General features: G+C 34.6%; 1 pseudogene; it reads left to right on the top strand.

Annotated features, from left to right (window-relative positions):
* On the top strand, positions 1-1,064 carry LOC125843572 (F-box protein At3g08750-like; annotated as a pseudogene).
* The last annotated feature ends 21,862 nt before the right edge of the window (positions 1,065-22,926 follow it).

Raw genomic sequence — 22,926 nt, 5'->3', positions numbered from 1 at the left:
ATGCATGGTTGTGTGGCTAATTCCCCTAAACATATAGTCAAGGAGATTTTGTTGAGGTGTCCTGTGAAGTCGTTGTTGAGATTCAAATATGTCTGTAAGAATTGGTGCACTCTTATCAAAACCCCTGAATTTGTTCAACAACACTTGAAAAATCATCGTCCCCCACAACTCTTGATTTATGATAATGGTGACATTGATGATGATGACGAACTTTCCATAACCTTGATTTCTGAAGAACATTGGCGAAGATTCATAGGTATGAAACAAATCTTCGGTTCTGTGGATGGCTTGTTTTTCATGGTTGGAGAAATTGATCGTGAGGTTTCATGTGCATTATGGAATCATGCGACTAGGGAGGTGAGACCCCTGCGTCTCCCTATCCCGATAGCCAGAATTCATGATTCACCGGTGTTCGGGTTTGAATTGGACTCCTTGACTTGTGACTAGAAAGTGTTTTAGTTTCACATTAATAATTTGTGTGAACATTATGCATCGGTCTACTCGTGTTCTAGGGACTTGTGGAGAATTTCAGACCTGAAATCCCCTACTTTACAAACGTGAAACACACATTTGTTACTGCTTATTTGAATGGAGCTTATTACTGGCTGCTAACTGGGGGCAGCTATAGTAATTACACCATTCTTTTGTTCGACTTTGGGAGTGATATGTTTAATGTGATTGAAGGGCCAGATCATCAATCTTTTGATACTAATATGTTCGGTTTGATGTCGGTTGATAGTTCCATTTCCATCTTGAACTTGAACCTGCGTACTATGTTTGCTTATGATATATGGGTAATGATCCAACCAGGTGTATGGAAAAAACTTGTTCCCTTTCAATGCTTCTGTAGGATTAAGTCTTCTTATGATAGCTCTCTCATTTTGGCAACTAAAGATTCTCATCTAGTCTCCTATGATGTTCGGACTAACAAGACGAGGCATCTTGAATTTCAACATCCGGGCTTGAGAAAATATGCAGAGTATGATGACGGTTGTGGAGTTTTTTATTATAAGGAGAGTTTAGTGAAAATTAAACGACAAGAGGATGAAGATCTAGACCATTAATTGATCTTTACTTTTTAATTTTTATACCATGCATGTTATTGTTAAAAATTTATAATAGGTACTTTTATCGTTTCATTAATAATTTTGGATCAACATTTTCTTGCATTCCTTTTGTTGGGGAAATAGTTGAAATTTCACAATAATAATATAATTTATTATTTAACTAAAGTAGTCCTGAAAATAGATAAATATTACTATGATGATATTTAATTATTAGTGCGTAAATTAATACTTGAGTCGTGCTGGGCACTGTCCTAAGAAACTATTTCAACGGTGTGAAATGTTTCCCAGGATTAAACAAGCCTTCCCTATCTTAAATAGAGGATACATGAATCAGCAAATTAATTATCATTAGCAAGATATTTAGAAAATAAAATAAATAACGAATAATATAGATAAAGTAATTAAACTAGAAAGCCATAAGGAATAGAGGAGAGAAGTAGATAGAGGGAGAAACATCAAAAAAAAGATATATGAACTGTGTTTTGCAGAGTGAAAGTTAATGCCTATTTATAGGCCCTAATGTGAGCTTTCCTTTTGACAAGTGTCAATCTAGTTTCAGGAAAACAACCGGCCAAGTTGCCATTTTTCCAAGTAACACAAAACTTCTCAATTACACCTTAAATTAATTTACCTTTAAAATATAAATTATTTTGAAATAAACAAAAATACTTACAATCCCCCACATTTTTCAAAAGAATTTATACAAAAAAATATAACTTGCTGGATTTTCAGGACAAAATGCAATAGGTTTGGTGTCTTCCGGACTATGAACCAAACTTAGATCGATAAAATTTAATTTACCGAATTACCGGTGAAATATAATATTTCTATAAACCAATAATTCTTATTGTAAATCAGAGAATTTATCCATCACATTTTGACCACGGTAATTTTGTTGTTCAACGCGATTTTGCACCAATAGGCCATGCTCGTGCCTGGTATTCATGAGAGCTCTAGAGACTAGGCCAAAGATTCATAGGAGCGGCCACACTCCACTTCTCATATAGGTGAATTTATCAAGTGTATATTGCTTTAAATACACCATCCTTAGTTAAGGGCTAGTTAAGGGCTATGAATTCATTAAGAGTTAATAACACATCCCTCATTTTTAGTAGTAGTTCAAGCACTCTCAGTTAGTGCGCAGTGTCAATATTGACTTGTTATTACCCATATGAACCTACTTCATGGGATCTCCAATCACATAGGTTGGGTTACCATCTCTATTGACAATCAATTGGCCTTAAACCCATCTCTATTGAGGTCTGAAGAATTAATTTTCTTCCCACAGGTTTAGTCAGTGAATCGACCGAATTCAATTCTGACTTCACATAATCAATTGCAATTATTCCATCTCTCAGCAGTTGCTTAATGACATCATGCCTCAATTTCATCTGGATGCTCTTACAATTATAAAATTTATTCTTCGTAATAGCAATTGCGGCTTGACAATCACAGTGTATAAACAATGGAGGAAATTCATCCTTTTTCAAAGGGATATTCGCTAAGAAATTTCTTAGCCACTGAGCCTCAGAACCAGCCAGCTCCAGAGCTACAAACTCTGACTCCATAGTCGATCTAGCAATGATCGTCTGTTTAGCTGATTTCTAGGATATTGCACCACCACCTAAGGTGAACACATATCCGCTAGTGGATTTTGTCTTATCTGAATTAGAGATCCAAGTTGCATCACAATACACTTCTAATGTAGAGGGAAATCCACTATACATGATACCATAATTCATGGTTCCTCTCAAATATTTCATCAGTCTATTGAATGCAAACCAATGCTCATTATTGGGATTATGCGTATATCTACTCAATCTACACACAACATAGGCAATATCAGGCCTAGTAAAATTCATTAANTCATAGCTGATTTCCAGGATATTGCACCACCACCTAAGGTGAACACATATCCGCTAGTGGATTTTGTCTCATCTGAATCAGAGATCCAGGTTGCCTCACAATACACTTCTAATGTAGAAGGAAATCCACTATACATGATACCATAATTCATGGTTCCTCTCAAATATTTCATCAGTCTATTCAATGCAAACCAATGCTCATTATTGGGATTATGCGTATATCTACTCAATCTACACACAACATAGGCAATATGAGGCCTAGTAAAATTCATTAAATGCAATAGACTTCCAATAATTTGAGCATATTTAGACTGAGCAACTGGGTCACCATAATTCTTTTCAGTTTTGAGTTAGTATCATAAGGAGTGACTACAGGTGTCACCTCAAAATATTCAAAATTTTTAAGAAGTCTTTCTACATAATGTTCTTGTGACAACATTGTACCATCTTCACTCCTTATCACTTTAACTCCCAAACTCATATTCACTTCATCCAGATCTTTCATATCAAAATTAGTGGACAAAATAATTTGGTATTTTTCACAATATTCAAAATTGTACCACATATAAGCATGTCATCAACATATAAAAATATTATCACATAATCATTGTCTACTATTTTAGTATAAGCACATTTATCCACTTCAACAGATACATAGTTATCTCTTAGTAAGACTTGATCTAATTTTTCATGCCACTGTTTAGGAGCTTGCTTAAGTCCATAAAGAGATTTAAGTAATTTACAAACTCTATTTTCTTGTCCATGAATAATACATCCTTTAGGTTGAACCATATAAATCTCTTTTTCTAAATCACCATTTAAGAAAGTTGTTTTTACATCCATTTGGTGAATAAAAATCTTGTGAATTGATGCTAAGGCAATTAAAATTCGAATAGAGAAAATTCTAGTCACTAGTGCAAATGTATCAAAATAATCAATATTTTGTTTTTGAAAAAATCATTTTGCTACTAACTGAGCTTTATATTAATCTATAGATCCATCAGGACTAAGTTTCTTTTTGAAAATTCATTTACAACTAATAGGTTTTGCACAAGGAGATAAGTCAGTCAAAATTCATGTTTTATTTTTCATAATTGAATCAATTTCAAATTTTATTGCCTCTTTCTAAAATTTAGCATCTGAAGAAGATATAGCTTCAAAATAATTTGATGGTTCATTATCAACAAGAAAAGTTTGAAAATCATTTCCATAAGAAAAATATTCATTTCTTGACCTTTTTCTCCTTCGCAGTTCCTCAATTTTAGAGGTATTCTCATGATTTCTTTCAATAGGTGCATGAGAAATTTTATCACATAATGGAAAAATATGTTCAAAAAATTAAGCATTCTTTGTTTCAATATTAGTATTGCAATCAAGCACATCACTTTTCAAGACAAGAAATTTATATGCAGCACTATGTTCAGCATATCCAATAAGCATGCAATCAACAGTTTTAGCACATATTTTTCTCTTTTTAGGTTCAGGCAAAAGAACTTTAGCAAGGCACCCCCACACTTTTAAATATTTCTAATTAGATTTATAACCTTTCCACAATTCATAAGGAGTGAACCAGTTCTTTTATGAAGAATTCTATTTTGTAAGTGACATGCATATAATATAGCTTCACCCCACAAATTATCAGGAGCATTAGAACTAATTAACATGGAATTCATCATTTCTTTCAAAGTTCTATTTTTCCTTTCAGCTACTCCATTGGACTCGGGTGAATAAGGCAGGTTACTTCATGAATAATTCCTTCTTTTTCAAAAAATACATTTAAAGATATATATTATCCATCTCTATCAGATCTTATTCTCTTGGATTTCATCCCAAGTTGATTTTCAACTTCAGACTTATAAACGATAAAAGCATTAAATGCATCATCTTTAATTCTAAGCAAGTACAACTTAGTAAAAAGGGAAAAATCATCAATGAAAGTCACATATTATCTTTTACCACCTCTAGTCATAGTATGTTTCAAATCATCCAAATCAGTGTGGATCAAAGATAATAATCTAGTTTCTCTATTTACTGAAAAATATGACTTTTTGGTAATTTTATCTTCAGCACATATTTCATATTTGTCAAAATTGTTTGAGTCTAAATCAAATATTAAACCAAGAGATTGCATGTTCTTAATATATGAGACATTAACATGTCCTAATCTAGCATGCCACAAGGAAATAGACTCAATCATGTAAGCAGAAGTAGATGCGTTGTTATTGAAAACATTCAGTACAAAGAGTCCCTGATTACAATAGCCTTTTCCCACAAACACATTACTTTTTTTATTAATATAATCTTATCAGATTCAAATATCACTTTGATTCCATCTTTATTTAGCATAGCTACAGAAACCAGATTTGCTCGTATTGTAGGAACATGTAGCACATCCATAAGGGCTAAAGTTTTTCCCAAAGTGAGCTTCAGGAGCACTTTTCCCTTACCCATGACTTTAGCAGTTCTTGAGTCTCCAAGATAGACTACTTCACGGTCATCTCCTATTGGTATATAGAAGGCATATGCTTCTCGATTTGCACAGATGTGCCGAGTAGCCCCAGAGTCTACTGCCCATTCTTTTATATGTGCCACAAGATTCACTTGAAAAATGATAGCTGCAATAATTTTATCTCCTTCAGCTAAATTAACTTTGGGAGGATAACCTTTTTCATTGTCATTTCTAACTCTTCTTTTACACTAAACTACATGATGACCTGGTTTTCCACAAGTAAAACAACAACTTTTCTTTTTCTTAAAATTGATGTTATTAGGCCTGTAACCTTGAGACTTATTGACATACCTGTTATTTTTACTGCTTTGACCTTGCACTAAATTTGCCTTGAGAGCTAGTTGTTTAGCTTTAAATGACTCCTTCCTATTAGTATCTTCAATTAAAATGTGAGTCATTATTTGTTCAACAGTAAAGTTTGTTTGTTTATGTTTTAGGTTATTTTTATAATCATTCCATGACTCAGGCAATTTTTCGATCAACACTTCAGCAGAAAATTTTTCTAGTAGAGATATTCCTTCAGCCTTCAAGTCTTCAAGCAATTTTTGATATTCATTATTTTGAATTTTCATCTCTTTCAAGTCACTCATCTGCCATTGATAATATCTTCCAACTATAAATTTTTTTTTTGGTAGCATCTTCAGCGGTGAATTTATTAATTAAGGCTTCCCAAATAACTTTTACTTCCTTGCAACTACATTAAACATCAAACAATTCGTTAGAAATAGTTTGTAATATAGTATGACGACATACCTTATTGGCGTATTGCCATGATTCCAGAATTTTGTTATCAGTGTCTGCACTAGGTTGTGGATGTATTAAAGCATGTGCAACTCCATGAACATCAAGTAATGAGAATATACGTTCTTTCCATCTCTCAAAATTTTCATTAGCAAAGATTCCAATATTTGACACATCCGAAAATGGTTTGGCATAAGGTAATACAACTGAAATTGGGGTAGACGGATTAGTACCAGCATTTGTAGTATTAGAAATAATTTCCGGTGTACTATTATTTGTCATAGTTTCTTAGAATGTTGAGGAAATAGTTGAAATTTCACATAATAATATAATTTATTATTTAACAAAAGTAGTCCTGAAAATAGATAAGTATTACTACGATGATATTTAAATATTAGTGCGTAAATTAATACTTGAGTCGTGCTGGGCACTGTCCTAAGAAACTATTTCAACGGTGTGAAATGTTTCCCCAGGATTAAACAAGCCTTCCTTGTCTTAAATAGAGGATACATGAATCACCAAATTAATTATCATCAGCAAGAGATTTAGAAAATAAAATAAATAACGAACAATATAGATAAAGTAATTAAACTAGAAAGCCATAAGGAATAGAGGAGAGAGCGAGAGATAGGGAAAAACATCAAAACAAAGATATATGAATTTTGTTTTGCAAAGTGAAAGTTAATGCCTATTTATAGGCCGAAATGTGAGCTTTCCTTTTGACAAGTGTCAATCCAGTTTCAGGAAAACAACCGGCCAATTTGCCATTTTTCCAAGTAACACAAAACTTTCAATTACACCTTAAATTAATTTACCTTTAAAATATAAATTATTTTGAAATAAAAAAAAATACTTACACCTTTTATGAAGTACTGGGGTTGAACCCATCAAAAACTATATATGCAACTTTCGTTCCTTCAATTTGAGTATTTAAAGTGTCATTAATTAATAAATCCTTTAATTTTAGGTATATTTCTTCTAAACCTATAATTAAGAGAACCTTTACTTGGCTAAAGCAAAATTGTCATTTGATTTCACACAACCGGGAAAAATAACNCACCTTTTATGAAGTACTGGGGTTGAACCCATCAAAAACTATATATGCAACTTTCTTTCCTTCAATTTGAGTATTTAAAGTCTCATTAATTAATAACTCCTTTAATTTTAGGTATATTTCTTCTAAACCTATAATTAAGAGAACCTTTAGTTGGCTAAAGCAAAATTGTCATTTGATTTCACACAACCGGGAAAAATAACAAGAGTTTAACTAATACCTATTGAGTCTAGCGGCATTTTATTAAGAATAAAATAAAATTCTCAACGTCAATAAATACAAGCAAGGGGGTTATAGGTCTTGAGAGACGAACCCATGATTTGAGGATAGGGAGCACTACTAAGAGTGACTCAAGGGTAAGGTTGGGAGTGACAAGACCCTTGTTAAATATAGTGTCTCTCACTTCATCTCGTATTCTAAGGATATATTTATCAATGAATATTCTTTCTCCAGGATCTGATTTAAGTGACTGCAAATCAAACTCATCTATAAAACGCGGAGAATTGTCTCTAAAACAAGCACTTGGTTGAGAAGAATTATTTTTCATCAAAAATCTATCCATCTCAATAACCAGAATCAACAACAAATTATTGCAAAAAAAATATGCTTATAAAGAAGAACTTACCAATTTATGAAGAGATAATAGGAACGCAAAGATAATAGGAGTAGGACTTTAATTGTGCAGCGAAGAATACTTGTAAGTTGTAGATTTTCTAGCAGTATTATATTTTGTTTAGAATTGTGCTAGGAAAAATTAGTCTTATATTTTGTTTAGAATTGTGCTAGGGCTTTTATTTGTTTTTAAATTCAATTAAGAAAGGAATGGAAGGGTGGTTAAAAAAGGGGTGGGGCAAGATGAGGTGGCAAAAATGAGTTTTATTAAAAGCAATTTTTAAAAAGTTTTTTGTTAAGAGAAAAGGCTGAATTTAAAATTAAAAAATATTTCCTTCGCCGGGAATCGATCTTGCGCAATCTCGTAGCGCCTTGACACGTTCGAAACAACTTTTGTTTGTTAGGGTGCACAACTAAATATATGTTCATTTTATCAACTGTCTATACATATATGTACGAATTTTTTTAAAAAATTATCGGGTGCATGTGGGTCGGCCTCTGTAGGTATTACCTTGCCAATCCTAATGACGTAACAAACTTCTACCAATTAACAAGCATGCACAAAATAAGAACTACAAAAAACTAAGTTTTATATGATCAACATAGAGTTTCTATGATGATATAACAAATGAGGATACTTAAATAATGCAAAAATTTAAACGTCAAGAAGAAAGTGGAGTTATCAGCCTACTTCTTTTATATATGTATGAACTAAAAAAGATAGTGTACCCATCTAGAGTAACCTAAAGAGAGCTCTCTTCTAATATCATATACATAAACTTTTTTGTCTTATCAAAATATAGAGATGGAGAAGTTATGTGGTTATTCTACGATTGTTGATTTTTAAGAGTAAGAAACTAATTAAAAATAAGGCATATTACATAAATTAAACCCTTAACTTGACTTCAAATTATAACTCCGACATTTAACTTTGTCAATGCGCAACTAGACACTTTAACTATTTAAAACATAAACAAAAAAACACTCGAACCCTACCAGGAAAAGTGCGCAAAATACACCCAAGTTCTGCGCGTTAGATGTAAATTTCAAGGGTCCCAACAATTCAACAATTTTTCCTTTTTTTGCATTATTTGCTGCTCATTGCTAAATGCAACCTATAATAAAGTAGTTCTTTTTTGCCTATATCTATTGTAAGCAAGGTGAGCTGTGTATACACTTATAAAAAGTAAATGTGATTTAAGTCCGAAGACTCCCAATTAATGACTTCTATCCACACTTAGGGGACTTCTTACATTATTCCTTAGGTATCAGATTGCTACTTAGACTTTGTTTTCACATTCAACTTATTCTATATTATAATTTGTTTTTAATATTTTTAAAAATTTACGTGTATTTATTTTAGTCAGTTGGCAGCAACTGTTTCACTTATCCATGTTGGAGCATTTGTATATCATGTGTTTTGCCTGAAATATTTGAGTGTTCTTTTGTTTATATTTAGGATAATTAAAGTGTTTTATTGTGCACTTTTAAAGTTAAAGGTTAAAACTATAATTTGAAGTCAAGTTAAGGGTCATGTTTATTTATTATGCATAAAAATAATTATTCAGCCATAAAAAAGATAAACATAAATATGCCCTTTAACTTGACCTCATTTCACATTTATACACTCCAAATTTGGGTGTGCAACTTGACCTCATTTCACATTTATACACTCCAAATTTGGGTGTGCACAAATAGATATTTAAACTTATATAAGGTTTAACAAGTAGACACATGAATCTATGTGACATATTAACACGTAGGACACCATGTAGGACACGAATTGCCATGTAGGATGCCACATAGGACGTGTGTGTTTATTTGTTTAATTTTATACAAGTTTAAGTGTCTACTTGTGCACACTAAAGGTTGAAGGACATAAATATAATATGAGGCAAATTCAAGAGGTATATTCATGTATTATGCTAAAAAATTATCACCAATATTTATTATAAGGCATAATACATAAATATACACTTTAACTTGGCTTCAAATCACATTTATGCCCTTCAACTTTGGATGTGCACAAGTAGATACTTAAATTTGTATAAAGTTGAACAAATACACACATGTCCTACATGGCATCCTACATGGCATTTTTTATCCTACGTAGTATCCTATGTGTATTGTGTCATGTAGGACTTGTCTAGTTGTTCAATTTTATACAAGTTTAAGTGCCTACTTGTGCATGCCCAAAGTTGGAGGACATAAACGTAAACTGATGCCAAGCTAAAGGGCACATTTATGTTTATGCCTTATTATAAGGCCAAAAAATATCTTCCATCACACTTTCAAAATTAATGGTCGAACGTTTTATGTGATCTCTACCGTTAGTAATTTGTACCGGCGTGGTACCAGAGTTAACCATATTGATATTTCATATCATGTGTGGTACCCAAGTCAATCATGTGGTACTTAAGCCAACCATGGGAATATCTAGTCATGCCATGCGTGGTACCTGAGCTAACCAACAATGACACATCACAATCACAATTAACAGAATTAGGTGATTGCTTGAGGCATTGTCTGGAGACCATGATTCCTATATGATAGAAGAAGTTTTGCATGAACTTAAGACTGCAACTCTTGTTTGATAAATGCTCATTAGGATAATAGAATTTACTTGGCATAATTGGTCTCTTGATGCCGTCCAAACTACACCTTTTTATGGGATTAAAGCGATCTATTGCAAAATATAGTAGTCCAACTAGGTTGAGGTCAAATCTCATAAAGAGTGTTGTTAGAGATCTTTTATATTTTGTGATCGAAATTCTACTTAGTAATTACTATTGAAAAAATGAGGTTTTTTAAAAGGAGAAATACTAACTACTTTAAGTATTTGAATTTTAATCAATAATAAAGATGAAGTAGGATTACCATTTTAGATATCCGAACTCTAACAAATTATTTACTATCAACTCATGTAGGTGTGTTCATTGTTCAAAGCTGATGAATTTACAAGTCTCCTGAAGCATCTTGGCCCAATTAAGAAAATATCACCTTAAGTCCTTGTCGGCACTTGGATGTCAAATTAGTTTGTTCATTTATCAAAAATCTATGGTTAGCTATCCTTTCTCGAGCTCAAGCTATTAGATGGAGGTTGGTATCCCCAAATCCATCTTAATGAATTTTTTTTAAAATCTTAACTTCTTTTATCAAGCAAGTTCTTAATGTTTACAATCATTAAAAAAACAATATTTAGGAAATAACCTTAATACACAATGACCACCCCCTTCTTAAAAAGATATTATTGTAAAATATCTATTTCATCATCCCTATTTTAAGTTTCATAACCCTAGTTATGAGTTTATGTACTCATAACTAGCAGTAAACAACAAATATTATAATGTAAACTACTAAATAACATTAATATTAGTCTTAACCATGAGCTTAAAAGTTGTGGCTCAATAGTTTCAAATTTTAGAGAGAGTTCTGATTTTTTTAAATATATATTTATATTATTGTTTTATCAGAAAAGAATTTTCAATTAAAACTAAAGTACTAATGAACACAAAATATTTCTTAAAAAAATAATATTTTCCATCTAAACACATTTTCGCACAAAACATTTTTCATGAAAACGACTTAAGATAGCCTTTAACCAAGTAACAAAGATAGTGTCTACACTCTTAGATATGTGTGGAAAATTATATTTTATTTTTAGAAAACTCAACTCCTAAATAGACTATTTTAAACAATCAAGCGTCACATAGTTATGTATAATGATTTATTGATTTGAATTATGTATTTCTTCTAACTAATAATTTCAGTGATTTTTTAAAATTTTCAGGCCAAATCTAATAAAACTTATTTGGTTAAATGAAAAGTTTCTGCGGAATAATGAAGTTCTAAGTGTATAGTTCTTATTATGTCTTATACAAATATAATGCCTATATATAATTTCAATTGTGTATTCCTTTTTTTTAGAGGGGGTGTTGGGGGGGGGGGGGGGNGATTAAACAAATTTGGTTGAATCTCGTTATTTTAAGCCAAATAAGTTTTTTTTCTTAAGAAGTGAAATTCTAGCCTGTTCTTTTAAAAAACTTGATTACCCCTTTTTTTTTTAAAAAAAAAAGTTTAAAAAATGACAAGTAAACAAAACTTCTACGTGACAAGTTACTGTATTCCTTTCTCTTAGGACAAGATTGTCCGGGGTAAAGACTATCAAATAACCAAATTTAGAAGGGTAGTTAAAATTTCTAATTATTTAGGGGTTCTAAATAAAATGCTAAGTTTAGGATAATTAGCCCAACATATAAAATAAATATGAAGATTTGTGATTTATTAACATCTAATTTCTTCTTATGCACATGTATAATAAATGCACTAATGCCACATAAAGAAATTAATTAAAACAGTCAACATATTTTTCTAATATATCCAAAATTGGAATTAAAGCAATTTTATCTCCATATCAAACCACCCCCCACCCCCCGACTTCTTCTAATTCTTCCCTTTTGTATAAATACTCTTCATCCTCTCCCCAAACTAATGAAACTGAAAGTAACGAAAATGAAGAGAAAAGATGGTGTATCGATATTTCAATGCATTTATTGTGGAAGATATTTTTATTCAAGTCAAGCCATAGTAGCCCATTCAAGGTGTCACTTTAAAGATGGTTGGGTTAAAGGAACCCCCAATGAAAATTTTTTGTTTCATTTTTTGATTTTCAACATGATTCAACTCTCATCTCATGAATTCCCCAACACGTCGCTGATTCAACAAATGCTCAACAATTGCCTCCATCTCTAGCTTCTTTTAGTAGATGGCAACCGCAACTCCTTAAGCATCATTTGAGGCTTGTGATGCGAACACTCTAAGTAGGTTCAAGTCTTCTCTTACCAAAAAGGAGGAACAGGTTATTTTGATTCTTCTTGATTTTTCGGAAATAGGTTTGTTCATTAATTTTATTTGCTTCATCTTTTTAATTCCTTCACCACTAAAAATGATTTCATGTTTTTCTAGTTCTTTGTGTGTTATTTATTTATGTTGATATATTTACTGATCGAATTCTTGAGTCATGATGATATGAAGAAGGTGAAGTGTTATTGGGGAGGAGGGTTTCCAGCCTAGTTTTTTACTCTTATGTCTCTCCTTTAATTTTCTTAGCTGTCATTTGGTTTCAAACCTAGATTATAGCAATAAGATTTTGATATAAAAATAATATTCCTTCTGTTTTAATTCGATTGTCTTACTTTTCATTTTATTTCTTTCATTTTTTTTAACAATTCTTAAATTTTTACTTTCACAAAAAAATACGACTCCTAATTAATTTTGTTCCACTAAATATATCCTATTTCATGGCCATGTTCTTTTTGCCTGATTAAGAAAGGGAAAATATTTGTTGAATGCAACTAAATCTAATTTAATGATTGATAAGAGTATTATTTTGTCACAAGAATAAAAATCAAGAAAGTAAAGCACTGAGATGGAGGTAATTCCGAACAAGAATTTAGAAGCAGCAATCATGTTTGGAACTACCAACAATATTTGATGATATGGATTAAACATCATATTATATAATTTTCGAGTTATACTTTTACTTTGAGATGTTTGGTTTTTAATGACGTGTATTGTCATAGTTGTGGTTCTGAATATAATTCTCAAATTATTAGTACTGCAGTTTTTGGTTAAATATATGAATAATCTGGTTGTCTCTTTTTAGATCTTTCAGCAGTACTATTAAACAAGGTTGGTTCATCCCCTTATCCCCTATGTTATTTATAAATATATGTGATTGCTTGAGGCATTGCCTAGAGGCCATGATTCCTATATTCATTAAAAAAAATTAAAATTTAAAAATTTTCTAACTTTTTAAATTTCAATTTTTTTTATTCCTACGCCTAAACCAACCCCCAGCCTCCCCCCACCCCCAAATAATAAAAAACAAAAAAAATTTAAAAATCACTTTTAAAAAATATTTCAAATTTTAAAATTATTTTGACCTCAAAAAAGAATAATTTTGAAAAAATATTTCAAATTTTTAAAATTTCATTTTTATCCCATCCCATACCCTAACACCATGACCCACCCTCCCCCCTCGTCAAACTTTTTAATTTTTTTAATTTTTGATAGATATTTCAAATTTTCATTTTACGCGCCACCCTTCCCTACCCCCCCCTCCCATTTCAATTCAAGCCACCTCGTCAAAATTCAATTATGAAAAATATTTCAAATTTTTAAAATTTCATTTTTACACCAACCTGTTCCCCCCCCCCCCCCACCCCATCCCCACCAGCCACTACTCGTCAAAATTTTTTTTACAAATATTTCAAATGTTTAAAAATAATTTTTACGCCACTCCTACCCCCAGCCATCCCCCCCCTCCCGTCAACTCTGTCAACTTTTTTAAAAATAATTTTTTATTTCAAGTTCAAAAGTTTGGGTTACGGTCCTAGTTCGGATTTTTGAAGGATCGTCAGAGTCGTGTCACAGTTCGAGTGTCAGGATCTTGTTCCAGATCGATTATTGGGTCAAAAATTATTTTTCTAAATAGTATTTTTCTAGTCTCAAGCTAAAAATAAAAGATAGTTTTTAGAAAATGTTTTTTCAGTCACCAACAAAACATTAAACAATATTTTTCAGAATATATTTTCTACTCACCAACCAAATATGAGAAAATAAGTTAGAAATCCACTTATTTTATAAGAAAATATTTTTCATGGAAAACAAATTTTCCTTTGTACCAAATACACCCTTGATAAAAGAAGTTCTGCATGAACTCAAGCATTTAACTCTTGTTTGACAAATTCATATTAGGATAATAGAATTTACTTGGCATAATTAATCTCTTGATGTCATCCAAATTACACCCTTTTACGGGGTTAAAGCGGTCGACTGCAAAATATGGTAACCCAACTAGTTTGAGGTCAAATTCCATAGAAAGCGTTGTTAGAGATCTTTTATATTTTGATATCGAAATTCTAATTATTAACTACTATTGAAAATTGAGGTTTTTTAAAAGGAGAAATATTAACTACTTTAAGTACTTGGATTCTTATCAATAATAAAGAGGAACTGGAGTTACAATTCTTAGATATCTGAACTCTAACAGATTTTTTACTAGCAACTCAAGTAGGTGTGTTCATTGTTCAAAGTTAATGAATCTATAAGTCTCCTAAAGAATCTCTGCCTAACTAAAAGAATATCACCCTAAGTCCTTACCGATACTTGGGTGTCGAATTAATTGTATCATTTATCAAAAACCTCAGTTTAGATATCTCCTCTCGAGCTCAAGCTATTAGATGGAGGTTGGTATCCCCAAATCCATATTAATGATCCTTTTTTATGAATCTTAACTTCATATATCAAGCAAGTTAGAATATAAGCAAGTTCTTAATATTTACGACCATTAAGGAAAAAGAATATTTAGCAAAGAACCTAATGTTGTGTTTGGATCAATGTTATCCATTGTATTGTATTGTTACCATACATACAATATTTGTTTTTGTTGTTACTAAAAGTGTATTGTATTTTATTTTATTATTAAATTTTGTTGGTATGTAACAATGAAAACTCCCATTTTATGGAACAACCAATTTGGTGTGTTCCCACGGTTACTGAATTTATTTTTCCAGTTATATCCTTATTTAATATTTCATAATACTATTTTACATTTTTACCCTATATATTATTTAATTGTAAAATCCCTCCTTATAAAGAGCTAGAAATATAAAGAACCAATTTGAAAAGAGCCAATTTGAGAATTTTGCTAAGTTATGAGTTTTTGGTCAACTTCAAACGACCATAATTATCAGTACAAGATGATTTAAGTGGCCCATAAGAAATCAAATTAAAGGTCTTGTTTTGAGTATATTCTTGTGTACTTTTATTGGTATTCGAATCTAAGTGATTGGGGAAGAAACCATTCGATTCTAGGTGAATTGGGATTAGAAAACGAGTAAGAAAATTCATCAAAAATTTTGGCCTGGGTGTGTCGTGCCGCCCCACCGTATCGCCAGAGAAGAGTGTTTGTAGGTTGGGTCCAGGTGCCCTGCGCCATCAAGTGCATCGCAACTACCACTATGTAGTTCAAGGGTTGGCGCCCTGCGCCACTCAGTGTGCCAGGGTCGCCTGCCCCCACTCTTTCTCCATCGTTTAGTCTTTCTGAGTTTTTTAAAAGAGTACCTCTACTCCACTTTGATTCTAAATACTGTAAACTACTTCTAAATATCCATAAATCATTCATAACATGGATCATAACCTTGATTCCATAATTCAAATTCAAGGTAAGAGTTAAGAGTCAAGTATTGGGAGTTCTTTCGAGTCTTTTATGAAGTCTTTTGCAAACTTTTTTCAAACTTGTTTTAAGGCTTGAGAACTTGAGTTTGAGAAAGAATAGAGTTGAGTGCATTTTCTTTAAAATGATATATGAGAATTAAGTATTCCCAAGAGTAAATCTTTTCACATTTAAGGTGAGAGGAAACACCAATTTTTAAAAGAGTTTTTGAGCATTTTTGAGTACTATCTCTTTTAAGATAAAGATTTTTGAGTAATAATCTCAAACCACAGAAAGAGTTATATTTTTAAACATATGAGCTAGTTACATTTTGGGAGTTGTATTGAGCACTGATATAGGAATGAGTTCAGATAACTCAAAGTCCTTGTAAACCATGTAGCCAACACGGGTAGAAAAGGCCATACTTTTTAGATGATTCCTTAATGCTTTTAGCATAGACTAGTGGATCACTTAGTAGTAGGTTCTATACCTCGGAAAATCATAGGACAATTCTGCCAGTGTGGGCTAGATGTTGTACTATCACTTAGCTCATAGTGATGGTTGTCGCTTAGAGATTCTCCCACAGAGTTTACTTGTATTTCAATATACAAACATAGTTTATTTTGTATCCTTGCATACAAACTAAGTATATTGTATTTTTAAATACATTGAGTTCTTATCTATTGTTTTGAAAGCTTTTCTTTATACTGCGTTCTTTCTATTGATGTATATTGAAATGATTTGAGTATCCCCGAGTTCAATCGAGATGAGGTAAGTTTTTCTTTCAGTCCAGTTCAAGCTTATGTTTTATTTAGATTTCCCATCACATGCTCGTACATTCCATGTATTGACGCCATTTGGCCTGTATCTTTTATGATGCAGATACAGGTGACCAAGATCAACATCCAACGCTTCATTGATCTAGTTGAGTTTCAGAATTATTTGGTGAGCCTCCTTTCTTCAAGAGGATTGTAACAACCCGAACCATCATTATTTAGATAAAACAAAAATCTGAGAAAATTCTGGGCCATTGTCCCGTGAAAGCGGGACTATTGCCGGTAGGGCGGTGGCGCCAGGGCGAGGTAAGCTAGCGCCAGGGTAGGATAGGTGAGGCAAAACATAAATTATGAGAAATACGATTTTTCCATCTCCCTAAAATACCAAAATAAGTTGTAAAACACCCTAGAAACCACAGAAAAGCTGCTCGAAGCTTGGGAAGGAAGGAGAGAGAGAGATTTCTAGCGTGAAGATGTCGATGGATTGCAAATTTCCGATCAAGATCACCGTCATGTATTCCGAAAACAAGAATCAATGACCAAAACTCCGTACATCTGCTTGGCGCATAGGTAGGGTAGGTTTTATGAATTGTGTAGTTCAAATCTGTGCTCCCTGCGTAATATATGTAAATCAATGGTAGGATTTATGCGTAGGCCTTCGTGCACCGAATGATCTATTATTCCAAACCTAAAGAGAGGCCTTAGACGATGAATTAGGGCTGAGTATGGTCTAATTAGGGTTTGCATGATGTGTGTGATGTTTAAATCTATTGTAGGTGATGGTGGTGATTCTAGGATTGTTTGGTGTTTGTGTTCTTGCTTCATTATGATACTTGCATGTATATGAATTTCGCATTATTATTCACACTTGTTAAATATGAGATAAAGGAATGACGAATGCCATGAATCATGACTTAATGTATGATATTGAGAATTTTTCTTGTGATTGTGATTGTGATTGTGGTGTGTTAAAGGGATCAGTTTCCACGTTCCGGCATAACTAACTTGGATTGGTTGCCAAGTTCCAGCATAACTAACTTGGATCGGTTGCCACGTTCCGACATAACTATGGGATCGGTTACAATGATTTGCATAAATGTGTATATTTGTATGAGCATGTGATAAGTGATATTGGATATGATCAGTATTTTGTATATGTTGCGTCTAGTGGGTATAGGTTGGAAAGGCTTATATTTGATTGTTCCTTATGTTAAGCGAACTTGTTGGGAAAAGTGGAAGGTTAAAGTGTTCAAGGGGCGAGCAATGGATAGCAAGGGCTGTTCATATGTCATATTGGCAAGAATTAGAGGTAGTGGATGTGATGAAATATGCTTAGATGGATTTCACCTTAAGGGAAAGAGACTGAGTTTAGTGGTAAGGAAGTTTGATGTAGTGTGCTTTGTGACCATGTCTGGGTAATTTGATGAGGAAGTAAGAGTACAGAGTGAGCGGTTAGTTGGAGTGCTTGTGGGGTGAAATTGGGGGTTTCGTTAATATGTTAGAATAGTTAGGCTATGATAAAAAACATGGTAAGTAAGTTGTTTGAGAAGGTGGAGAAGCGGGTGGCTATTTCATGATCTCACTAGTCGGTTGCTTATGTTATGTGGTGGGCGTCGGGCTGATAGATGATGCCTACCAGTACGTGTGTTTGTACTGATACTACTCTTGCTATGTCTTTTGACATAGTCTGAATGTAGGTTGGTGATGTTTCATTAGGTGAAGACGAAGAAATTCTCCAACAGCTTCTATTCTTCCTTCCGCATGGTGGGAGCTGTGTCTTTTACTTATCTTGTCCAGTTGTACTCTTTGTAGCTCTTGTACCTGTTTAGACTAGATTCTTAGGAGTGTTAATTACTTTACAAGTCTCAACTCGAGATTGTTTTAAAGGTTGTTAATTAAGAATTCCGTTATTATATTTATTACTATTTATTTAAAAAAATTCATGTTTTAAATTATTGGGACATGAGGGTTCTCCTACTTAAGTGGTAGTATGTAGGTGCCCTTATGGCTCAGTGGGTTGGGTCGTGACAAATTGGTATCAGAGCCTAGGTTACTGATCTCCCAGTACAAGAGAAAAATATGGACTAGACTCTTGCGGATTAGTGTGTTAACGTCCACATTTAATCTGCAAGAGGCTAGGAAGCATTCTAGGAAGTTGTCTCACCTTCTTCTCTCCTTTCGTGGATAAGTCAGTTGTGGTATGAGTTGGGTCCAATTAGTACTCCCGATTCCAATTGGTATCTCAACGAAGTAAATCGGACGTCGTGGTCACGGCCGAAGGGCCACAAGCAAAGCAAATTGGAAACTGAGAAGGTTCCAATTGGTATCTGGCCTTAGGGGATGTGTAAGGCATATATGATCCGTAATGGTCATCTATGGAATGAACTAACTAATTAATAATTTAGGCTTGCCGGGGAGTTGTAACTTGAAATAGGTGAATGTGTGCTTCTTGTTTCCTGAATTAACTGTGAATGTGAAGGTTGTAATTGCTTGAATGAGATGATTATGTGTAATATAAATGTGTGCTTGAACCTTGGTATGCGCTATGTGTTGGCCTAATTTATCGAAGCGAATTGCGTAAAGAGTTGAACGCGTCTTGTGTTTATGTAATAGCTATGCGAGTGTCTGGGTGTATCCTGGGGATGTGTGGGTTGTGGTGCTAAAATAACGAGAATAAATTTTGGCTTGTGTATCGTAGGATTGAATTGGGGTAGATGATGATATTCCTAGCTTGGAGAATTATCCTAAATTCATTAGTGACGCTGGAAATTTTGGGAAATTTAAAAAGAAAAACCGAAAAGAACCCATAAATTATTGGCCTAGGTTCTGATCCCGTCGGAGCCGCTGGGGCGGGATTATTCCCACCATAACGAGACCACCAGAGCGGAATTTTCCCACCCTAGCGAGACAAGGCGAGACAGAACCTCAACCCTGTCTCCCCTATTTTCCCTAAACCTCATTATCAAGCCCGAATGGGACCCGAACAAATCCCTGCAATCCATGCAGTGTTCAACAGTAGAAGTACAGAGATTATAAAACCTTAAGATTAAATAAAGGGCTGCATCAGACATAAAAAAAAATCGAGCATCCATGTGCTACAAAAACTTAAGAGAGTCGAAAGATAAAAACAAAGTTGCCTAAAATTTACAAGATAAAAAGGGTAAAATAATAAGTTAGATCAGGAACCCTCAGACTGGGTGGTGTCCACGTCGAAGTCAAGGTCACCTAGGTGTATCATGCCAACCCAGGCCTCATTCAACATAGGGAACTCCCTGTAGTCCTGCACATTGAGTCGTGGAATCTCCCGATCAGGGGCAACACAAGAAAAGATGGCCTTAATAGTCTTCCACATCCGGGCCATCAGGTGATCCCTCTCCAGACCCTTCCTCCTCTCCTAGTGCAGCTGGCGATGACGCATCTTGACCTCTAGGGCAGTGCTGGCTGGAACCGGAGTGAAGTTTGCATAGGTGTTCCCCATCCTCTTCTGGACATCCTCCAGATCCTCTTCGACCCGTGCACTTGAGAGTGGGTCCTCGACATCCAAATCCATAGCTGCCTTATTGCTGCTTGCCCTACCCGTCCTCCTTCTCTTGAAGTAGAGCCCTCTCTGACCAAAAGAGGGTGAAAGGGGGGGGATCCATAGGAAGTACCTCATTGACATAAAAAAAAGCACTCCCGCCCGCTTGCACAGCGCAGTAATGAGTTACGATAGGAAGAAAGCCTTCTTGTTACCCCGGTAGAACATCTTCCACTCTAAAATGATTTGTTCCCCCACATTTAGTTGGATGCCCTGCATAGCGCACGCCACCACCAAGGCTCGGGGAAAGGTCACGTCAGTGTAATTGCCCGACAGGCGGATCCTCCTAGTCACCAAGTGCAGCCACCTCTTATCATCGGGTGACCAATTTGTGCTAGTAAAGCCCTCTGCGGTAGCCTAGTAGACCTGGTCCCGTTTGGCTGGCTCAATCAGTGTATCCCTTAACCAACCTAGATCCATTTCCCGCGACTTGGCCTTGAACTCCACATTTGAGACCTCGGGTAACTCTAGTACTTCATTGATAGCGATGGCATTCAAGGGGATGTTACCTCCTCGAACACGGATGACAGGGTAAGAGTCATCCCAGTAGACGGTAGGGACAATGACATAGAACTTCTTCACTCAGGTTAAGCGTGCATCTGGGGGAGCCTTAGTGACTTAGTGAGTAGAGCCCATCCGAACTCCATCAGGCGAGCATGAAATGCAGACGTTTTCTCCTCTAGCCTGTGCAACACAAAACCCCTCTCGCAACTGAACCCCGTGTTGCGGTGATCATGGTGCCTCTCCCGGTTCGCGGCATTCGTAAACTGGACGAAGGGTAAGTATTCGTCATTTTGACATGCCATTTAGAGAACTTGCAATAAGTTGAATTTAAGTTAGAACGTGATAGGATAGTCGGTTTAAGGCTACAGATTAAGAAAAAAAGAAATTTTGGTGTTAAGGGTAAGGCCACTGCGTGGCGTATTCTGCCACAACGGCCTTAATCGTACCTTGGCGGGATTATGAAGACTGCCATAGCAGGATGAAGGCCGCCAGAGCGGCCTTCATCTGGGACAAACACCAGGCGCGACAATGGCACCTTTTTGTCCGAAAACCCTCGTTTTCGACAGAATTTTAGCAAATTAAAGTTATTTATCTACCCTAGAACATAAATAAGTAAGTATTTCAGGAAAATAACTCCTAAATGAGGCCTAAATTAGAGTTATACACCAAGAGACCCTTCCAGTTCCCCCATCCATTTGGTATCGTTTTAACCGTATTTTTATGAAATCCTTATGCTAAGAACGTTGTGAAGACATTGGGGACGTAAGGGAATTACCCATGCTACGTATAGTATATCAATCTAGCAACCTAGTGCAATTTCAAAATAACTACCCCAAAACCGTCTCTAAACAATTAACTAGCAGCATGCAATCATTGTTAATCAAATATGGAAGTAAAGAGTGTAAGAGACGAGAAGTTTACCTTGATCTGGACGATCGGAGCAAAGTGGTTGAGAGAGTTTTGGGATTTTTGAGTTAGAAAATGAGGAAATGAGGATACCATTCCCCATTCCTCCCTTTTACTGTTTACGATCCCCCGCTATAGTGGGAGATGCCCCGCCACAACATCTCTGCCTTAGAGGAAGGCATGCCACTCTAGCGGGATCAAGCGGTGAAAATTTTGACGCGTTCTTTCGTTATAAGTTGCCTCCATTCCTTCTAGTCCTCGGGTATAGTACCTTTCTTATGTCAACTATTGAAAAGTCACCATTCCTCGTTGAGTACTCTAAAATAGGTGTGTGATTGTCCATGCACTAGTCGTTCGGGGACAAATGAGGGGTAAATGGGTATTTATTGTAACGACCCGAACCATCGTTATTTAGATGAAGCAAAAATATAGGAAAATTCGGGGCCATTGTCCCGCCAGAGCAGGCCTATTACCTCTAGGGTGGCGGCGGCGCTAGGGAGGGGTAAGCAGGCGCCAGGGCGGGATAGGCGAGGCAGAACATAGATTATGAGAAATCCTATTTTTTCCATCTTTCTAAACTACCAAAATAAGTCGTAAAACACCCTAGAAACCTCAGAAAAGTTGCTCAAAGCTTGGGAAGGAAGGAGAGAGAGATTTATGGCGTGAATATGTCGATGAATTGTGAATTTCTAGTTTAGATAACCGTCACAAATTTCGAAAACAAGAATCAAAGACCAAAACTCTGTGCATCTGCTTGGTGCCTAGGTAGGCTAGGTTTTATGAATTGAGTATTTTAAATCTATGCTCCCTGCGTAATATATGTAAATTGATGGTAGGATTTATGCGTAGGCCTTCGTGCACCGAATGATCTATGATTCATACCCTAGAGAGAAGCCTTAGACAATGAATTAGGGCTGAGTATAGTCGAATTAGGGTTTGTATGATGTGCATGTTGATTAAATCCATTGTAATTGATGGTGGTTATTCTAGGATTGTGTGATGTATGTGTTCTTGCTTCATTATGATACTTGCATGTATATGAATGTTGCATATTGATCACACTTGATAGATATGAGATACATGAATGAAGAATGCCA

The sequence above is a fragment of the Solanum stenotomum genome, chromosome 11 (assembly GCF_019186545.1).
Source record: "Solanum stenotomum isolate F172 chromosome 11, ASM1918654v1, whole genome shotgun sequence".
NCBI lineage: Eukaryota > Viridiplantae > Streptophyta > Magnoliopsida > Solanales > Solanaceae > Solanum > Solanum stenotomum.
Note: the sequence above shows the minus strand (reverse complement) of the source record. Positions and strands in the feature narration are given on the sequence as shown.